Below are 22,389 nucleotides of genomic sequence, written 5' to 3'. Positions count from 1 at the left end.
AGAGCAACAACTTCCTCCTTCGCTCTGTGACTAAGGAACACTCATTGTTTGGGCCAAAGAAAGTGGACCAGACTTCTCTGGACAGCAAACCAGACATCCCTGAAGGGTAGTTCAGTGTGCAAAGACACCAGGCCGGACTCCCTAGTATCCACCCACATTCCCAAAAACCAGAAAATCTTCTTGAGGCAAGAATAGAACAGGGGTTGCAAGAGACCAGGGTTGTTAAACTTAATCCATTATAGACCAGATGAATCAAAGTTCAGAGACAAAGAACCATGACTTAAGCAATTACAGGACAAAATGAATTAATTGTAAATAGGATCAATAAAAATGACATAGAATCAACCAAATCTTCTCAGTCTTAGTATGTATATCTAACAAACAACAATAGAAAAATACTTTACCTCTCTGGGCCTTGGTTTTTATTTTTATCTGTAAAAGAATGGGGTTGATATCTTAGGTTCCTTCCAACTCTTACTGAGGCAGCAAGATGGCGCAGCAGATGGAACATCAAGTCAAGAAGACTTGAGTTAAAATATAACCTCTCCGGACAGCTAGGTGGAGTGGATAGAACACCAGCTCTGAAATCAGGACCTGAATTCAAATCTGGCCTCAATACTTCCCAGCTGTGTGACCCTAGGCAAGTGACTTGACTCCAATTGCCATAGCAAAAAAACAAAACAAAACAAAAAACAAAAAAACTAACCTCTCTCTAAAGTAAGTCATTTAACTTCTATTTGCCTCAGTTTCTTCATCTACAAAATGGGGACAACAATATCACCTGCCTTTAGGGTTATTTTAAAGAGCAAATGAAATAATAAAAGTAAAGTGCTTAACAGAGAGTCTGGCACATAGTAGGTGCTATTTGAATATGTATTATTATTATTCTATTTATCTGTTATTCTATTATTCTAAGTAATGCAGATTTGGGATTTACACTAAGAAAAGTGCTCCCTTACACATTAGAGCTGTCCAACAGTAGAAGAGGTAGCTTTGGGAAATAACGAGTTATTATTAGGCAGAGATATTGCCTGAAGTAATTACTCTCTGGGTGGTTTGCTAGAGGCTCCAGATTCCTTCTAGATTGAATGTTTACCACCTTATGAATTTAAGCAATTACTTTATCTCCTTAGGCCTCAGTTTCCTCATTTGTAAAATGAAGGGACTGGACTAGATGACCCCCAAGCCCTCCAGCTCTGTGATTCGCTCTGTTTTTGTGATATAAAATTATTGTCTTTGTAGAATTGAGATAACTCTAAGGAAAAGGTATGATTTTTCCGAGCTGGATGGGATGTAAATAAGCTCTAGTGTTTAAGAAACAGTCTTTGAGAGGGGAAGTGACCTGATGAAACCCACAAAGCCAAAGTCTGCGATAAACGTGAAAAACTTGCCTCTGCCTTGAATCCCAACAGCTCTGCCGTCATCCCCAAGGTTTTCACTGGCTTTTCTCATACTCTCTCAAGATAGTTACCAACTCATTGCTTTAAGCTTTCAATGCAAAGCATAATCCTTTGAGATTTTAAAAACATTAGTTTAAAACCATTCCGTGAGGTGTCCACCCCTTCCCATATTTCCAAACGTCTAAGAACAATGCAAAAGAAAATGTTTTTTTTCAGAAAAATCACTGCACAGTCATGTTTCTCCCTCATGCCTGTTAAATATAAATCTTACAAAGGGCCAGGCAATGGAGATCAATGTTGCATAACCTCATTTCCTCAGCTTGGGAAATTGGTTTGGGTTTTATACGTTCCCCTAAAGAATGTCAATGTGATTCTAATAAATAGCTCTAAATCCAAATGGACTTCAGCTCTGAGACCATGAGGAGCACATAAAAAATAGGGAAGGGTAGTCTCCAAGATTTCTTAATGGCAGCCAGAAAGAAGAAAAAAGCAAGCTGACTCTTTGGGGCCTAGACGGTTCCAAGCAAGAACTGAGAAACTCTACTGAAACAGTCTTGGAGAGGGGAAGGGACCTGATGAAATGCACAAAGCCAAAGTCTGAGACAAAAGTGGAAAACTTGCCTCTGCATTGGATCCCGACAGCTCTGCCGTAATCCCCCTGCTCATCCTTCATCTCCTATCATTTTCAGAATGAGGTAGAATGGATAAGATTTGGTAGTTGATTTAATGTAGGACTTGAGGGGAAAAGAAATAAAGTTCTGAACTTGGCTGATTTGGAGAATAGTAGCATTCCCCACAAGAAAAAAAAATAAAAATAAAAGGAGATTTGGAAGAGAAATACAATCAGAGTAAAGGAAAATGATTTCTATTTATGATATGTTAAATTTGAGGTGCTAGTGGGATGTTTTCCAGGCAAAGATGCTAGACTGTTATTCAGGAGAGATATTACGGTCAAATATAGAGAACTATGAGTCATCTGCATGCAGGTCAAAGAAAATATAAACGAAAACTCTGAGGATTCATCTCACATCCATCAAAGTGTCACAGATGATCAAAGACAGAATTCGTGTTGGACAGACTACGAGAAAGCAGGAATTTTGGTGTATCTTTGGGGAAAACAATTTGGAATTGTGGGAGTCACTACACTATGTATTCCTTTGGAGTTTAATCCCATTACTGAGCAGATATATGGAAGGACAAAGACAGCAGTTTAAATATTTCATGCATAAAAAAAAGTAGAAACAAAATGGATGCTTAATATTCCCACACAGACTCCTTTAATCAGGTTATACTAATAGGGCAACTATTCTTATTTAAGAATTTCTAATTCTTCTCTTTTCTTAACATTAGAAAGTAATTCTCGTTCTTTTTTAAATTGAAGCTTTTTATTTTCAAAACATATGCAAGGATCATTTTTCACCACTGACCCTTGCAAAACCAGTTCCCTCTCCTCTTCCCCCCCATCCCTTCCCTTAGATGGCAAGTAATCCAATATATGTTAAACATGGTAAAAAATATATGTAAGTGCAATATAGGCATATATATTTATACATTTATCTTGCTGCATAAGAATTAGATCAAAAAGAAAAAAATTGAGAAAGAAAATAAAATTCAAGCAAACAACAACAAAAGAAGTGAAAATACTGTGTTGTGATCCACATTCAGTCTCCACAGTCTCTTTCTGGGTGTAGATGGCTCTCTTCATCACAAGACCATTGGAACTGGCCTGAATCATCTCATTGTTGAAGAGCCACGTCCATCAGAATTGATCGTCGTATAGTCTTGTTGTTGAAGTATATAATGATCTCCTGATCCTGCTCATTTCCCTCAGCATCAGTTCATTTAAGTCTCTCCAGGCCTTTCTGAAATCATCCTGTTGGTTATTTCCTACAGAACAATAATATTCCATAACATTCATAGAACACAATTTATTCAGCCATTCTCCATCTGATGGGCATCCACTCAGTAGCAATTCTTATTCTTGAAAAGATTGAATACTTTTTCAAGCATGACTCTTCCTCATGCTTTAAATCCTCCCACTTCCAAGTATTACAGGGACTGAAATGGAGTGTACCCCATGAAGGATAGCTAGGGATGGCCTTGGTTCCCTCTGCCACTGGCAAAATGGCGGCAGCACGTGGAGGCTGAAGCCTGAGCCCAGATCTTGGGCTCTCGCCGTGTTTCTTTCCTCAGCACAGGTAACGGTTGGTCAAAAAGCATTTATTAAACACTTACTATATACCAGTCACTGTGCTAAGCAATGCTGAGATGGATGTTTCCAACTGTGGATTCAACTTGACTCATAAACTCTCCGTTCTTACCTTTGGCCTAAGACTAAAAAGGCAGAAGCTGAAGCAACAGACTTCGCCTCCCCGAAGTTGCCAGTCCCGGGACTCAGAAGCTGAGACAGTGTGGATGAATCACCCGTGATTTTCATCAGGATGTTTCCTGAGCTGCTGAAATAAATCCCGGCTGCACCCAGCAGCCAGTCATCCTTCATTCTTCCGCTTTGCCCTCTCCAACATTCTCCCCAGAGGGGGTGTTCGTGCTTCTGAATCCAATATCTCCTCCCTTCCCTCTCCCCAGTTTTAGCCTGAAAGTTTGTTTATCTTCCCCTATTTGAAAGTTTACTTCATTTTCTTAAGCTTGGAAATGTGTAAGAGCCATTGATTAATAAGTTACTCAACTGGCATGCTAGTGCTTGAATGTGGCATTGATTAGGCTGATTGGGAAGAGAGGAGTGGAGATAAATTTAAAACTGCCGAATTATTTCACAGGAAGATTTCTGGCTGGAGGCTTGGAGCTGAAAGGAAGAATCATTGATTCATTTTTACGGCTTCCCAGGGATAAGAGAATACATTCACTGGGGTCCCTCTGAGCAAATGAGTAAGCAACAGTTATCATTAGGAACTCCAACTGGCCAGGCTGGCATGGAAGCAGCTTCCACCATTAGGGGGAAATTTGTTTTGAAAAGATTTCTCCTGTAAAGAAAGAGAGAGGTCAGTGGGGTGGCTAGAAGCAGAATTAAACCCCAAGGAGGAAGGAGTATCCTGGTTGTTCAATTGACTCTGACCCTTTATGACAACATTCGGGGTTTTCTCGACAAAGATTCCGAGTGGTTTGCAATTTCCTTCTCTAGATCATTTTACAGAGGAGGAAATTGGGGTAAATAATGTTAAGTGACTTGCCCAGGGTCATACAAAAGTCTGAGGGCTTTCTGATTCCAAGCCTAGAACTCTACCTACTGAACTATACAAGTATCAAGTTCCTAGTCTTCTGTTCAGGCTAAAAACGTCCAGTTCTTCAAGGATCTTTGTACGGCATGACCTCCCTTACCCTCTCCTCCCACCCCGGCTATGCTGGTCAGCTTCCTCTGGGCACTTTCTAGTTTGTGAATATCTTTTCTTTTTCTTTTTTCTTTTCTGCTGAGGCAGTTGGGATTAAGTGACTTGCCCAAGGTCACATAGCCAGGAAGTGTGTTCATATCCGACACCTAGAAGAGAAAACAACATTTCAGGTACAAATGCAATATTCTGAGACATGAGACAGTAGAACCATCACCTCCATCTGAAGTTAAAGAACAGTTTAAAGTGTATGTGTGTGGGGGTGTTAATCTTTTATATGTCATAAAGCCCTTTGCTGGCATTTGGAAAATTCTGTGAACCCTTTCTCAAAATGATGTTTTTAAATGCATAAAATGAAATAAATAAGATTACAAAAGATACCAGTTCTATGGGTACATAGTTATCATCATACATTTTTAAAAACAAGTTCACAGACCTTGGGTTTAATTTCATGCACATTCCAATGAACCCCAGAAATAAATTTTATCATGAAACTGTGAATTTCTCTGTTTATTTTCATCCTTTTTGTTTCTCATTGCTGCTAGCTGTAAAAATGTCTTAGATAACCCCAGAAGGATAGTGCACAGCTTCAAGGGCAGGGGGGAAAGGAAGAAACAGGGGGCTGCCTTCTGTTCTGCAGTGGCTTGGGTGGAGAGATAAGCCTTGATTGCAAGTCATAGTGGCAGTGGAAACAGAAACAGGTGGGTGAATTTCCCAAGGCCAAGACTGAAAAAGAAGGAAGCAACTGATCCAAAGAAAACAATGGCATTGAGAGAAAGGGAGGGAGGGAAGGAGGGAGGAGGAGAGAAAGAGAGATAGACAGAGATAAAGACAGAGACAGAGAAACAGAGATGGAAACAGACACATTAAGAGATAGACAGAGGGAGGGAAGGGAAGGGAAAGGAAAGAAGAGAAGGAAGGAAGGAAGGAAGGGAGGAAGGAAGGGAGGAAGGAAGGGAGGAAGGAAGGGAAGGAAGGGAAGGAAGGAAGGAAGGAAGGAAGGAAGGAAGGAAGGAAGGAAGGAAGGAAGGAAGGAAGGAAGGAAGGAAGGAAGGAAGGAAGGAAGGAAGGAAGGAAGGAAGGAAGGAAGGAAGGAAAGAAGGGAAGAAAGGAAGAAAGGAAGGAAGGAAGAGAAGGAAGGAAAAGAAGGAAGGAAGAGAAGGAAGGAAGGAAGAAGAGAAGGAAGGAAGAGAAGGAAGATAGAGAAGGAAGGAAGAGAAGGAAGAGAAGGAAGGAAGAGAAGGAAGAAAGAGAAGGAAGGAAGAGAAGGAAGGAAGAGAAGGAAGGAAGAGAAGGAAGAGAAGGAAGAGAAGGAAGGAAGGAAGGAAGGAAGGAAGGAAGGAAGGAAGGAAGGAAGGAAGGAAGGAAGGAAGGAAGGAAGGAAGGAAGGAAGGAAGGAAGGAAGGAAGGAAGGAAGGAAGGAAGGAAGGAAAGGGAAGGGAAGGGAAGGGAAGGAAGGGAAGGAAGGAAGGAAGGAAGGGAAGGAAGGAAGGAAGGAAGGGAAGGAGGAAGGAAGGAAGGGAAGGAGGAAGGAAGGAAGGAAGGGAAGGAAGGAAGGAAGGAAAGAAGAAGAGAAGGAAGGAAAAGAAGGAAGGAAGGAAGAGAAGGAAGGAAGGAAGAAGAGAAGGAAGAAAGAGAAGGAAGGAAGGAAGGAGGGAAGGAAGAAGAGAAGGAAGGAAGGAAGGAGGGAAGGAAGAAGAGAAGGAAGGAAGGAAGGAGGGAAGGAAGAAGAGAAGGAAGGAAGGAAGGAAGGAAGGAGGGAAGGAAGAAGAGAAGGAAGGAAGGAAGAAGAGAAGGAAGGAAGGAAGAGAAGGAAGGAAGGAAGGAAGGAAGGAAGGAAGAGAAGGAAGGAAGGAAGGAAGAAAAGGAAGGAAGAGAAGGAAGGAAGAGAAGGAAGGAGGGAAGGAAGGAGGGAAGGAAGGAGGGAAGGAAGGAGGGAAGGAAGGGAGGGAAGGAAAGAGGGAAGGAAAGAGGGAAGGAAGGGAGGAAGAGAAGGAAGAGAGGGAAAAAGAAAGCATCAGAGTCAGAAGACCTAAATTTAAATCCTGGCTCTGCCCTCTTCTTATTTATTTGATACTGTACCAAAAAAAAAAAAATGAAATAGATACATAAAGACAAGCCACTTCATATCTGTAAGTCTCAGTTTATCTGTAAAATGATTGTGTTGGGACTAAATACCCTCTGAAGTCTATTCCAATCCTCAACATATAGATTTCTGATACTATATCTTCTTGAAGGTCCCCTCCCCAAATCCAATCTCTAGTATATTTCACAGTTATAAGGCCTTCTTAATCACCTTCCCAATTCCTTCTCTTTATCCAGTTCAATTCCTTTTTCACCCATTCTTTCTCCCAAAGAAGCTTCTCTAGTAGAAGCTAGAATTAGGAAAATGTACTTAGTTAAAAGAAGATCAAATATTTGTTGACAGATCATTTCTAAGCTTTTTTGTGTTTCTTGTCATGACTGGTTTTTTAAGTTTTTAAGTTCTTTTGTTTTTTTAACTTCATCTTCCTTTTTATAGTTTGATATAATATTCAGGTCACAAGTACACTTTGAATTTGTTGTGATTATTACTGTTGTTCAGTCATTTTCAGTGGTGCCCTACTTCCCATGATCTAATTTGGGATTTTTTGGGCAGAGACACTAGAGTATCTTGTCATTTCCTTCTCCAGCTCATTTTAGAGATGAAGAACTGAGACAAATAGGGTAAAGTGACCTTCCCACAGTCACACATCTAATAGATATCTAATTTTAATGCAAACACATGAGTCTTTCTGACTCCAGACCCAGCACTCTATCCCCTGCACCACCTAGCTGCTCCATAGCAATATGGTATAATATGTTGGCCAAAAGATCATTATGCCCGGCCACAGTGAGATTATACGATGATCAATTCTGATGGACGGAGCTTTCTTCCACAATGAGATAATTCAAACCAGTTCCAATTGTTTAGTGATGAAGAGAGTCATCTCCACCCAGAGAGAGACTGTGGGGACTGAGTGTGGATCACAACGTAGCATTTTCACTCTTTCTGTTGTTGTTCGCTTGCATTTTATTTTGCTTCTTTTTTTTTTTCTTGTGTGGCAAGATAACTGTATAAATATGTATGTATATATTGGATTTAACATATATTTCTACCATGTATTGGTATTGTGTTGGACTACTTGCCATCTAGGAGAGGGCATGGGAGAAGGGAAGGGAAATTAGAACTCAGGATTTTGCAAGGGCTAATGGTGAAGAATTATCTACTGCTCTGAAAAATAAAAAGCTTTAATAAAAAAATATGTTGGCCAAAACCCACTTTTTCCAGAGTATTTTCCAAGTTTTCCAGCAATTCTTGTCATTAAAAAGTTGGGTTTGTTTTTTAGGTCATTCATGTTTTCAAGTTTACTGAGCATTGGAATATTGAGTTCAATAACTTCTGATTTTTCCCTGTCTCATGCATCTCAATGATCTACTTTTCTATTTGTAAATCAGTATTGAATAGTTTTAATGATTGCTGCTTCATAATATAGTTTGAGGTCTAGACTCCCAGTTCCTTCTTTGTTTTTATTTTTAACATTCTTTTCCTCAAGAATACTGAGAGCAATTTATTAACAAGTAGACTTAAGGAAGAGTGAAGTTGGCCATTTCAGCAGAAAGTGGCTGCTCTGTCCTTGGAGATCATCAAGCAAAGGATGGACAGTCACTTGTCAAGGATGATGTAGGAGGTTTGCTTCTTCACATACCAGGTGGCCTTTAGATACAATTCATTCTTTACTCCTCAATCTATCCATCAGTAGAGTCGTCAATTGGTTGGTCAGTCAACTATAATTTATTAGGCGTCTACTATTTGCCAAGACACCGTGTTTAACATGGGGAACACAAATGTAAACAAAAAGAAATGAGAGTCCCTGACTTCCAGAAGTTTATTTTCTACTAGGGAAAGATACTATTTAAAAGAGCTAAAAAACAAAGGGGAAAAGAAGATAGATAGGCAATGGCTTGGGAGAAGTGACACTGGTGTTATCCAGGATGTTTCATTTTCTCTCACCCCACATATATCTGTCGTCAAATCTTTTCATTTCTGCCTCCACCAAGATTCTTATATCCATTCTCATTTCCCTACCTATCCTAGTTCTGGCCAGCCTCCCCTTTTGCAGTGATCACTTAACTGGACATCCTACGTACCTCAAACTCACCCCACTTCCATCTATGTAACTCCTTCACTCAAGTAAATTCCAGCATCTTCCCCATCGTTTCCAAGATTAAAACGCAGGAGAGCTGACTGGTTAATTTTCAGGGTGAGCATTTGCACTTAGAAAAAATGTCAAATTCTTCAAATCACTGCTTGATTTATTGTTTTGTTGATTGTCCTGACTTTAGATAATGATGGGGGAAATGCTAATAATGAAGATTTAACTTTTTAAAATCTTCTTTATTTATTTTTTCTAAAAGCTTTTATTTTCAAAACATATGCATGGATAATTTTTCAATATTGACCCTTGCAAACCCTCATGTTCCAAATTTCCCTTCTTTCCCCCACCTTCTCCCCTAAATGGCAAGTAATCTGATATGTGTTAAACATGTTGAAATATATGTTAAATCCAACATATGTGTACATATGTATACAGTTATCTTGCTGAATAACAAAAAAATCAGATCAAAAAGGAAAAAAATGAGAAAAAATAAAATGCAAACAAACAACAGCAAAAAGAGTGAAAGTACTATTAAACATGTTGCAATATATGCTAAATCCAACATATTTACATACATATTTATACAGTTATCTTGCTGAATAACAAAAAAATCAGATCAAAAAGGAAAAAAATGAGAAAAAATAAAATGCAAACAAACAACAGCAAAAAGAGTGAAAGTACTATTAAACATGTTGCAATATATGCTAAATCCAACATATGTGTACATATTTATACAGTTATCTTGCTGAATAACAAAAAAATCAGATCAAAAAGGAAAAAAATTAGAAAAAATAAAATGCAAACAAACAACAACAGCAAAAAGAGTGAAAGTGCTATGTTGTGATCCACTCAAAGTTCCCCCAGTCCTCTTCCTGGATGGCTGTTTTCATCACAAGATCATTGGAACGGGTTTGAATTATCTCATTGTTGAAGAGAGCCAAGCCCATCAAAATTGACCATCATATAATCTTGTTGTTGCCATTTACAACAATCTCCTGGTCCTGCTCATTTCACTCAGCATCAGTTCATGTAAGACTCTCAAGCCTCTCTGAAATCATCCTGCTGGTCGTTTCTTACAGAACAATATTCCAACAATATTCCATAACATTCATATGCCATAACTCAGGGGTTCTGAAACTACAGCCCATGGACCAGACACGGCCCACTGAGGATGTTTATGTGACCTGCCGGGTTATGGGAAATGGACTGAGGGGTGGATACAGAGTGTGAGTTTTTGTTTTTACTATAGTCTGGCCCTCCAACAGTCTGAGGGACAGTGAACTGGCCCCCTACTTAAAAAATTTGAGGACCACTGGGCTAGGCTTTGCTAGGCCAGGCTTTGCTAGGCCAAGCTTTGCTAGGCCAGGCTTTGCTAGGCCAGGCTTTGCTAGGCCGGGCTTGACAAGCCTTTCTTCAGCTAGGCCAGGGGTTCTCAAACTATGGCCCACAGGCCAGATGTGACCCGCTAAGGGATGTTTATGCAGCATTTCACTACAAAGCCTTTTCTGGTCCTTCAATTTCTGATTCCCTCCTTCCCTAATGACATTATTTTAAACTCCATTTTGTACATTTTTATATGTTCTGATGCTTGTCCTGAATATAATTATATATGTGAACATTGTCTCTCTTTTATTTTAATCTTAGCTTAATGAATACCTTAAAAATCAGTGGCAGAGCCCAGGTTCCTGAAGTTGATCCCTTTCCTTCCTACAAGAGGGAGAAACCTAACCCACTTTTTGTACATGATGAGGAAGCTTGTTTTTTGTGGTATGGCATTTTCCAATAGAACTCTAAAGAAAATCTCTGTCCTTCATTATGAATAATTTGTAACTTGTTTGAAGCTCTTACGAACAGTACAGGCTCTAACGTGGCTCAGATTTCTTGTCTTTTGTCCTAAATTCATCAGTTAGCAGTATTCTGGCACCAGGGACCTAGGAGACCTCAAATGACCGAATGCTAAATGGAACAAAATAGAACTGGGAGAGACAAAAGAAGCCATCTTGTCTGCTTCTCTTGTCTTACAGATGGGGAAAACTGAGACCCAGAGAGAACAAGTAACTCAAAGTCATGTAGGTAGGAAATGCAGAATCTAGGCTCAAACCAAGTCCTCTGCTGTGAATCCCCAAGTTTGGGCTCCATTTGGGTTGGGATGAAGGGACCTCATGGTATCTAGGACTGGAAGGAACCCTGGAGATTAACTAATTCAAACCCCTGACTTGGGATAAGAAAACCGAGATTCCAAGAAGACAGGTATCTGGTTAGATCAGTGGAGTAGGAAGCGGCCCTGTCATGAATGGACCCATGATTTCATTGTTATGGGGGAACTCCTGTTGAACAAACTCCCTTCACCGATGCAGGCTGGCACTCACTGTAAAACTCACACTTAGAGGGCTGCCCCAGCCCCTGAGAGACAAACTTGCCCAGAACCACAGCCAGTGTGACATCAGAGTCTCCCTAACTTACTGTCACCCCCCAGCTTGCTCTTCTGTCAGATATGAATTGGCTTGGATTTAAGGTGAAAATTAGTTAGGCTCTTTCTTCTGTAGTTTTCCAAAAGCCCTCATCTAAAAATATCACATATTCTCATCACTTTTATATAGAAATGACTTTACTAGAGGGAAAAATAAAATGACTTCTGGGATGATCATATTGACGTCCTTTTATCAAATGAACAGTTGCCAAGAGCCAAGTCCAGGAATGGTATCACCTGAAGAAATCTTCGTGATCATGGAATGTATGTCCCCATTTTCCAGAGGAGGAAACTGAGACTCAACAGCTGGACCATTCACTCAGATCTTCAAACATTAAGCCCTTTGCTAGTCTCACTTCGCCGATAATTTCTTCAAGCACGAGGGTGCCTTTTAGCAGAAACAAGTCAGCAGCTCCCTACACAGCAACTCTGTATTTGTGCTAAATAATTTGTAGGAGACATCTATTGCTTTTCTCAATAGTATTTTATTTTTCCAAATACAAGTACAGATCATTTTCAACATTCATTTTTGTAAAATTTTGTGTTACATTTTTTTTTCTCTTTTGCCTCTCCCCAAGACAGCAAGTCATCTGATATATATGTACAATCTAGTGATAAAAAATGGCATGGTCAGTGAGCATATCAAAGGATCCTTTTTAATAACTCATGCCATCTGGGGGTTCGAGGGCCACCAATTGGACATCATCACCTTCAGCATGCTTCTTCTATGAGTGAAGACTATCTCTACACTACAAGGTTGGACTAGTCGATGAAAAGGTCAACCAACTGATGCTTTTGTCTAAATAACAAAGCACATAAATAACAAATGGGGGTCGATCCATTATTTATTTATTCATTCATTTACTTTGGCAATTGATGTGGTAGATAGAGTACTTGGAAAACCTGTGTTCAAATCCAAACTCCTTGTGTGATCTTGGGCAAGTCGTGTATCCCTGTTTTCCCAACTATAAAATGGGGGTAATAATAACACCTACCTCCAGGGTTATTGTGCAGAGCAAATGAAATATTTGAAAGCTGGAGAAGGATCAGGAAAGATTTTAGGAAGTCCAAAAACTCATCTTTGGAAAGACGGGGGAGAGGGAGAAAGAGATAGCTTGCATATATCTGGGTGGGAGCAGATTTTCTCAGAAATCCCTTTTTCATTCCAATTGGAGAATGGTTGGACTTTGGTAGCAAGATTTGGAGCTTGTTAAGCAAAGAGTGGATTCCTCTTACTTTCCTTTAAGTGAACTTTTAGGCAACCAGATAGTATAAAGGATAAAGTGCCTTGCTTGGAGTCAGGAAGCTAGTCTTTTTGAGTTCACATCTGTTTTCATACATTTACTGACTGTGTGACCCTAAACAAATCAATTAACCCAATTTGCCTCAGTTTCTTCAACTGTAAAATAAGATAGAGAAGGAAAGGGAAAATCATTCTAGTATCTTTGCCAAAAAACCACCAAATGGAATCACAAAGTTGGATGCTATTAAACAATTTCCCATTTAAAACAAACCTAAATATTTTTTAGCTATTTACAGTAGTTTCAATTTCCCCTTCAATTTTCTTACATTTAAAAATAATAATAATGGATTTTCCTCAGGCCAGCATTGAAGCCTGTCAGAATGTTTCTGCAAGGCAATAGAGATCTGAATAATAGATTTTGGATTAAAACTGGGTCATTCCATGTGCATAATGCGTGAAAGGTAAGCCATTTATTTTTAAAAGACAGAGCTAAAAAAAGTAATCTTTAATTAGGGGAAATACAGTTGCCTCCATCTTCTTTGTGAAAATAAATGTTTCCTCGGAAGCCTTGAGGAACTGATACAAAGAGAAGCAAGCAGAGGCAGGAGAAAAATACACACACAAAGTACAACGTCTATTTGATCATCACTTCTTGGGGAAAGCAATTATTTACTGTGGTCAATCAGAGTTCGAGGTATCGTTTTTATTTGCTCCATTCTTCCAATGTAGAATCCATATGGGATACAGTGGGAGACATAATTTCTATGTTTATTGAGTTCACAGAAAGGCTTTTCTTCCTCACTCATTGGGATTCAATGGTGGCAGGGGTGGCTGGGGGAGCAGTGGTAGATTTTGAGTCAAAAGATTTGGGGATTAATTCCCAGCTGTGTCTAAATGTATAACTTGGGAACTTTGCGCTAGTCCCATAACCACTTTGGGCCTCAGTTTCCCTATGTGAAATGAAGGCATGAACTAGGCGGCTTCTAAAGACCCTTACGTCTCTAAATTTATAGTCCTATGATCTTAAAAATGACTGCATTGTAAAAAGAAAAAAGCAACAATAAAACTAGGAAAAAAAAAAACATGAAGACTAAATCCAAGGGGGAAAAAAGAAAGAGATATTTCAAGCTATGACCATTTCTCCAGTTGCTATGGCAATCATCACAGAAAGGCTGATCTTTTTGGTTTGGGTCTTTCTAATATTCACTAGTCACTCCTGGGAACTTTTGGCATGAAGCCTGGAGAAAGGTATGAGGAAGGGGGAAAGGGGATGGGGGCAGTGAAACCATTCCTCCCTAGCCAGTGCATTGAGTGCAGAGCTTTGCTTTTCACCTGCCATCAGCTGAGCTTAGGCTTTAGAAGAAATTGTAGCAATTATAAGCAAGGAAAACTATCACTTTTCCAGTTGAGAAATTAGATTTCTTTTCATTAATGATAACTTTTGTTGAGGAATGGAAACCCATGCAGTCTTTTGCCACCCCCTCCAGGTTCTCATAGGATTTACCTGGTCTGCAGTCAGCATTTATGCCCTTCCCTATCTGTCAGGATATAATGAGGTCCCTTAAAGCCTATACTACTGGGGACTGAGCATTCTTTCTTATTCTGAGCAAAAGGAGAGAAGGAAGAAAGGAAGAAAGAAAGGAGGGAGGGAGGAATGAAGGGGGAGAGGAGAGAGGAAAGGAAGGAAAAAAGAAAGAGAGAAGGAGAGAGGGAAGGAAGAAAAAAAGAAAGAAGGGGAAAAAAGGAGGGAGAGAGGAAGAAAGAAAAGGAGGCAGGGAGGGAGGGAGAGAGGGAGGAAAGGAAAGGAAGGAGGGAGGAATGAAGGGGGAGAGGAGAGAGGAAAGGAAGGAAAAAAGAAAGAGAGAAGGAGAGAGGGAAGGAAGAAAAAAGAAAGAAGGGAAAAAAAGGAGGGAGAGAGGAAGAAAGAAAAGGAGGCAAGGAGGGAGGGAGAGAGGGAGGAAAGGAAAGGAGGGAAGGAGGAAGGGAGGGAAGGAGTAAAAGTTTATCTTCTGGCTTTGCTATTTATTACTTGTATAACTGGCCACACCACTTGACCTCTCCAGGCCTCAGATTTTTTTTATGTGTAAAATGAAGAGATTGGATTCAATAATCCAATTATTGCAGCCCCTCCCCTCCAGGCTCTAAATCTATGTTTCAGTGATCCCAATTGTGATACTTATCCCCTTGGCCATAAGGTTTACTTCAAGGTCTGTGTTAGTCACATTATTTGGTTTTGGGGTTGAGTCTTTTAATGGGCCCAACTTAATGTAAATTCCCTACTACAATGCAATGTGAATCATGAGGAGCTCATGTGTCTTGTGAAGATGGGTAACATTTAGTTATATCATTACTAGTCTATATTCCAAAGAGATCAAAGAAAGACAAAAAGGATCCATATGTACCAAAAATATGTCGTTTTTTGCAGGAACAAAGAACCATAAACTAAGAGGATAACCATCAACTAGGGAATGATAGAACAAAATACAGAATATAAGTGTAATGAAATAAATATTATAGCTCTGTAAAAAAAAATTTGATGAAAGGGACAATTTCTGAGAAACCTGGAAGGATTTGTTTAAAATGATTTAGAGCAACATGAGAAGAACCAGCAAATAATTTATGTGATAACACTAGAGAAAACAGCTTTGAAAGACTGAATAATAATTAATATTGTTTTTGGTGCCAGATTTAGTACAGATATCTGTCAATGACGAAGCATCCCATGAATGGATCCAAGATGCAAAATAAAGCGTACATTTCCAGAGAGTCAACAGGGGAATTTGTTTTGCTTCATTATATGTACTTACTACAGGGGCCTTGTTCTTTTTCTAGTGCAGAGGTGGAGAGCCAGCAGGCATATACACGATTGGTGAATCATTGCTAAGGCCGCCACGGGGGATGATGAGCTGAAAGCTAGGTACAACAACCTTCCACTGTTTGAGTCCTATGAATTGATAATTTTGTATGGCCCACGAATGTTATAAATATCCAAATGGCAGATTTGGCAGAAAAAAAGGTTCTCCACCCCTGTAATCTAATGGGAGTAAAGATGAAAAGGCAAAGGGGAATTGGGAAAGTTTAGAAAAAAGCAAAGAGGGAAAAGAGAACTATTGGCCCTGTTGGTTTGTTTCTTTTAATGGAAAGAAAAGAATAGAAAGTAGACCAGAAAGTCAGACAAGTAAGATGGCTTTGAAGGATATAAAATGATCTTAATATACTTTTTTTGAGATTAGATTTCTCTATTTAGTTGTTGGGTTTTTCATTTTGTTTAATTTTAAAGCATAAATATTTGTTTGATTGATTATTTATTTTACATTCCATATTCTAAGTCTTCTTAGGTTGCCCCGGTTATCATCATTTACAGGCTCAAATTTGAATAGTGATCAACTAACTAGAAGTAGATGGTTGTTTTTTTGTTTTTGTTTTTGTTTTTGTTTTTTGTGGGGAGGTGAGTGTTGGACTTACTACTATTTTTTTCCAATTACATGTAAAGCCATTTTCAACATTCATTTTTTATAAGATTTGGTAAAATTTATAAGATTTTTGGCGAAGGACCCTTCCCCAACCCAGCAAGCAATCTAATATGGGCTATACATACACAATCATATTAAACCTATTTCCATATTAGTCATATTATGAAAGAAGAATCAGAACAAAAGGGAAAAACCACAAGAAAGAAAAAAAAAACAACAACAAAAAAGTAAAAATAGCATACTTTGATCTGCATTTAGTCTCCATAGTCCTGTCTTTGGATGTGGATGGCATTTTCCATCAAGTCTTTTGGAATTGTCTTGGTTCATTGTATTGCTGAGAAGAGCAGATTCTACCATAGTTGATCGTTGCACAATGTTGCTGTTACCATGTACAATGTTTCCTTGGTTCTTCTCACTTCACTCAGCTTCAGTTCATATAAGTCTTTTCAGGTTTTTCTGCAATCCACCTGCTCATCACGTCTTATAGAACAATAATATCCCATTACAATCATATGTCACAACTTGTTCAACTGATGGATGTCTCCACAATTTCCAATTCTTTGCCACCATGAGAAGGGCTACTACAAACATTTTTGTTCATGTGGGTCCTTACCCCCCCTTTTTAAATAATCTCTTTGAGATAATAGTGGTTAGTAGTATTGGAAGTATTAACCTGTTCTATTTGTATGACCTGGATCAGTTTGCCCCTCCCTAAGCACCCTGGTGCTCCCTACTCCCACTAACTCACAATACTCATGTCAGATTTAGTGCAGATATCCAGTAAGATTTACTCTTTCTCCAACTCAGAACTCCAGAATTCAATCCACCGAACTCAGCCTTCCTAATACCAGAGACCAAAGCTACTTAATAACATGCCCAGTCCATTTAATACAAAAGCAAGCTATATGGAATAGAGAGCTACAATTTTATTTATAACTTTTTCTTTTGTACTCTGCACATGTAAATATCCATTCTGTTTTATATGTTTGGTTCAGAATAAAAATAAAAATTAATTTAAAATGGAAATTTCCTTATACAGAAAAACATTGTGCATCCTTCTGTCATCTGGACATTTACTTCTCTCTAAGAATCTTGGCAATAATTCCGAGATTCCGCTAGTAGGCTAATGAGAGCATTGACAAGAAGAAAATACCCCAATATACCCTAGCATTTCTAGTAGCGTTCTTCATAATAGCAAAGAAATAGATGTCCAGTTGAAGAATGTATAGGATGTGAATGTATTACTGTGCTGTAAGAAGTTATAAATAACATTGTGGGGAAAGTTCTATAAACTGATGCAAAATGAAATGAGGAGAAACAAAAAACAATATATTCAATGAGAATGACAATGTAAATGTATAGAAGAGATCACAAAATCATCAAAGCTAAATATTGCAAAATTATAAATAGTAACCTTGGCTCCAAAGGAGTGGTAAGAGATCCTTTAAAATCTCTCATACTTGGCAGAAGTGTAGAGTAAGAAGGAAAGGAGCATTCATGGTGTGGAACATTCATATTGTTTTTCAGTTGTTTCAGACCTGTCTGGTTCTCTATAACCTCATTTGGGGTTCCTGGCAGAGATATTGGAGGGCTTTGTCATTTCCTTCTCCATCTCATTTTACATTTGAGGAAAGCAAGGCAAACAGGATTAAGTGACTTGCCCAGGGTCACACATCTAGCAAATATCTGATGCCAAATTTAACTCAGGAAAATGAGTCTTCCTGACTCCACATCCTGTATTTTAGTCATTGTGTGATCTAGTTGCCTAATGTGAGATATAAGGTCATTATCTTTTAAAATTCTGCATCAGTTCATGAAAATCAACCCATATTTTTTGATAATTTTTCATATTTATCTCTCTTTTTTTGGCCCAATGATCTCTTCAGAGTGGAAAATTAATATGAAATTCTATCTACTAACTCTTCTGTGATATATAGTGCAAAGGAATCCCTGAGGTTACTGGGTTAAGTGACTTTCCCAAGATCTTACAGTAAGTAGCTTGGGAGAAAGGGCTTAAAGTCAGGCTCTCATGGCTCTGCAAACCTTTTATAGCCACTATTCCTAGCTATCTCTTATTCTTTATGGAACAATAATATTTCATAGAACTCTAAGATCACAATTTTCTCAGCCATTTAAACTTATTTAAATTTAAATTATTTAAAACTATTATATATAACATTACTTGACTATTTTAGAACAAATGCCTTCTTTTTTCAAAGAATAACATCCTTAACATATAATTCTAATTAGTTGAACTCCTGCTTTGTAAATCTTTTCTGACGTATGATTCTCAAAAAGATTCCATGAATTCATATATCTATCAGCACCTATTTCTCCACAGTCCTGCCAACATGGAAGTTTAACATCTGTAGCTAAATGTGGCATTTAATGGATTAAAGATGTTATTTCAAGGTTGTTTACATTCATTTTTCTCTGATAATTCAATGCATTTCTAACTCCACAATATCTTCCAGATCAGTCCCTTCTTCTCTACTCACAAGACTAACATCCTAGCTTAGGCCTTCAATATGTCTCACTGGACTATTGAAAGAGCTTCTTAATTGGTCTTCTTGACCTTCTTCAATACATCTATCATGTAGGTGCCTCCGTTCGATTATGTCACTCCTTTGCTCAATGAATTCCAATAGCTCCCTGTTAACTCTAGGATCAAATAAAATGCTTCTGCTTTGGTTTTAAAGCCCTTCACAAACATTCATTTTAGTTTTTCTTACTTTTAATCATCAAAAAAATTGTGTATGTGTTGAAATTTTTAATGGGCGATGCCTTAGAGTATTAGTGCCATCAAATAAAACTGAATATCTGAATTATACTTTATTAATCAAGCCTGTTAAAACATGCAAAATATGTAATTTTGAATAAATATTTTTAAAAAATTAAAACTCTTCATAGTCTTCCTTCATCCTCTTTTTCCAGGTGGTTCATGCATAGGAATATGGTAATGGGAACCGAGGATATTAAGAAACTGGGAGGCCAAGGTCTTTAAGAGAAAAGTCAATATGATAAAAACCCCTCCATTTTTTAAAAAATCAAAACCATTGATGATGTAATTTCTCATATCTGCTGAATAAGATTTTCTTTCTCTTCCCAACTGCCAATATATACAACAACCCATTACTGTCTCGTTTTTATGATTTTCTGCATATAAATCATGAATCCAGGGGAAATTTGTTGTGATGTGTGTTGCAAATTGTGGTTCTAGTCCAATTTTTTTCACCATGCTACTATTCAATCTTTCCTAACAGTTTTTATTGAATAATGAATTTCTTCCCAAGTACTATGTACCTTGGATTTGTCAAGCACTAGTCTATTTTATTTTTGGCTTTTATCCTAAATTATATAATCTGTTCCACCAATCTAATTTTCTATTTTATATGTAGGTCCATGTGGTCTTGAGAATTACTGTTTTATAACACAATTTGAGATCTCATAGTGCCAGATCTCCTTTTTAAAATTTCCTTTTTTATTTTAACCATTTGTTCATACATATAAATTTTGTAATTACTTTATATAATTTTATGAAACCTCCCATTATTATTTTAAATAACATCAAATTGACTCTATAAATTAATTGGGATAATGTTTCTATCTTATTTTACTGACTCGACCCAGCCATGCACATTGAGTCTTTCTCTGAGTTTTCTCCTGGTCTCTCTTATCTTGTCCCTCTATCACTATTTAACTTAGTGATGTCTTCAACTCTTATGGATTCAATTATCATCTTTATGCTAATGTTTCTCAAATTTACTTATTCAGCCCTAATCTCTCTGCTGACCTCCAGATTCTCATCTCCAAATACCTATTAGATATCTCAAATTGGATGTTGTGTAGACATACTAAATTCAACATAGGCAAAAATGCTCATTATCTTTCCTTCCTACACTCTCCTTCTTTCCAAATTTTCCTCTTACTGTCATCATTATCCTCCCAGTCACCCAGGCTTGATATTTAGAAATCAGTCTCAACTCTTTACTCTCTCTCATCCTAATATCTAATGTTTCCAAGATCTGAACATTTAAAAAAATTAACATTTTATCATTTTTCCCAATTACATGTTTAAAAAAAGTTTTTAACATTCACTTTTTGAAGCTGTAATTTCTTAATTTTCTTCCTCTCTCGCTCCTTCTCCTCTTTCCTCCTTATGATGACAAACAATTTAATGTAGATTATACATATGCAATCATACAAAACATATTTACATATTAGTAATGTTGTGAAAGAAAACAGATCCAAGAAAGGAATAAAGCAAAAAAATAAAGTAAAAAATTCTGCTTTGATCTTCATTTAAATTCAATCAGTTCTTTCTTTGGTGGTAGCATTTTTAAACATAGGTTCTTTGGAATTGTCTGGAATCATTACACTGCTGAGAATGGCTAGATCATTCAAAGTTGATCCTAATATAATGTTGCTCTTACTCTGTACAATGTTCTCCTGGTTCTGCTCACTTCACTCTGCATCAATTCATGTAAGTCTTCCCAGGTTTTTCTGAAATTATCCTGCTCACCATTTCTTATGGCATAATAATATTCCATTCATATATCATATTATAATCATATATCACAATTGCCTCCAGTTTCTCCCACTCTAGTCCATCATCCTGCATTTTAGAGACCAAAATGATCTTCCTAAAGCACAGATCTGACCATATCACACACCCAACCTCCCCCTTCCTTCCCTCCCTCCCACCACATTCAATCAACCCCAATACCTCTCTGTCATTTCAAAGATCAAATATAAAATTCTTTGTCTGGACTTCAAAGCCCTTCATAACCTGACTTCCTCTCACTCCGTGATTTTCCAGTCTCCTTAGTCCACACTTCCCTCTATATACTCTGCAGTTCAGTGACACTGGCCTTCTCATTGTACCACACACAAAACAGGTTATCTCCTAACTCCAGGTTATTTCCCCCTTACCTGGAATGTTCTCCTTCCTCATCTCACCATGGGAGATTTCAAGAGGAAATGGAGGTTTTTTGCCTAGATTTTTAAAAAGCCTCAGAGATAACATGATACCATCTTCACTTCTTGGAAAGTTTGTCAGATGAAAGAAGAATTTTATTTGTTTTGTTTTCCCTTAGAGAGCAGAATTAGATAAAAGTTAGAAATGTCAGATATCATTACTCTGAAATAATGAAAGATTTCCTCTCAAAAAGAACCTATCCAATAATGGAATGAGTCACTTTAATAAGTAAGGAATTTGCCATCACTGAAGTCTTTAAATTTCAGATTGCAAATAACTTGAAAGATATTTCATGGATAATTGGAGAAATATTCATTGTTCATGGATGTGTTGAGCCAATGATAATAAAAATATCAATACCATCTAAATTAATTTATTTATTCAGTGTTGTACCAGACACCCAAAAGAATAGTTTATAGACCTAAAACTAATAATGAAATTCATGTGGAAAGATAAAAAAATCAAGAATCTCAAACATAAGTGAAAAGAAAAGGGTTCTACCAGTGATCTCAAAGAGTATCACAAAGGATTTAGTACTGTTAAGTGAGAGAAACAGACAAATAAAGACAGAAAGAGACATACAAAGAGAAAGATGTGTATTAGTGGGACAGTTAAGTACATGACATACAGCATCTAACAAACACAGTAGTATGGTTTTTGATAAACACAAAGATCTCAGTTACTAGAAGAATATCTCAAAATTTGACCAAACTGTACATAAATCAATCAGAAATTAGATTTAAAGCAATGCCTCACAGTATAGAAGATAAGTTCCAAATGATTACCCAACCTAGATATTTGTTTGAGCATAAAATACTAAATAAATAAAAATAAAATAAAAAACAAGAGGTCTTTTTATAAATACCCAGCAACTGGAGGACTAAGGGTGTCCTTCTACTGGGGGATGGATAAACAGATACGCTACATGAATATAATGGAATATTATTGTGCCATAAAAAAATTATGAAATGAACAATGTCAAAGGAAATTTGAAAGATTTCTATGGACTGATACAGAACAGAAATAGAAAAATCATTTAGATCTTAATTACATTATAGAGAAAAGCAACTTTGAAAAACTGGAGCTCTGATGAATGCAATGATTAGCCATACCTCTAAAAGAATGAAGATGAAATATGTCACTCACTTAGGGACAGAGAAGTGATGAACTTTAAATGCAGAAAGAGATATAATCACTAATCAGAATCACTAATCAGAAAATTTATTTTGCTGGACCCTGAAACTATGTATTGATGACTTCATTTTGAGGATTTTTTTTTAAATCAGTGAGGAAGGGAACAGTG

The 22,389-nt window shown here is 37.6% G+C and overlaps 1 long non-coding RNA gene across 1 annotated transcript; it reads left to right on the top strand.

Annotated features, from left to right (window-relative positions):
- The first annotated feature begins 10,046 nt into the window (after positions 1-10,046).
- LOC141541462 (uncharacterized) lies at positions 10,047-12,219 on the top strand. Its single transcript, XR_012481812.1, has 2 exons — positions 10,047-10,148; positions 10,567-12,219. It is a non-coding gene; the product is annotated as an uncharacterized LOC141541462 (long non-coding RNA).
- Positions 12,220-22,389: the final 10,170 nt, after the last annotated feature.

The sequence above is a fragment of the Sminthopsis crassicaudata genome, chromosome 4, assembly GCF_048593235.1.
Source record: "Sminthopsis crassicaudata isolate SCR6 chromosome 4, ASM4859323v1, whole genome shotgun sequence".
In the NCBI taxonomy this organism is placed as follows: Eukaryota; Metazoa; Chordata; class Mammalia; order Dasyuromorphia; family Dasyuridae; genus Sminthopsis; species Sminthopsis crassicaudata.
The sequence above is the reverse complement of the archived record's forward strand: the minus strand, read 5'-3'. Positions and strand labels throughout refer to the sequence as shown.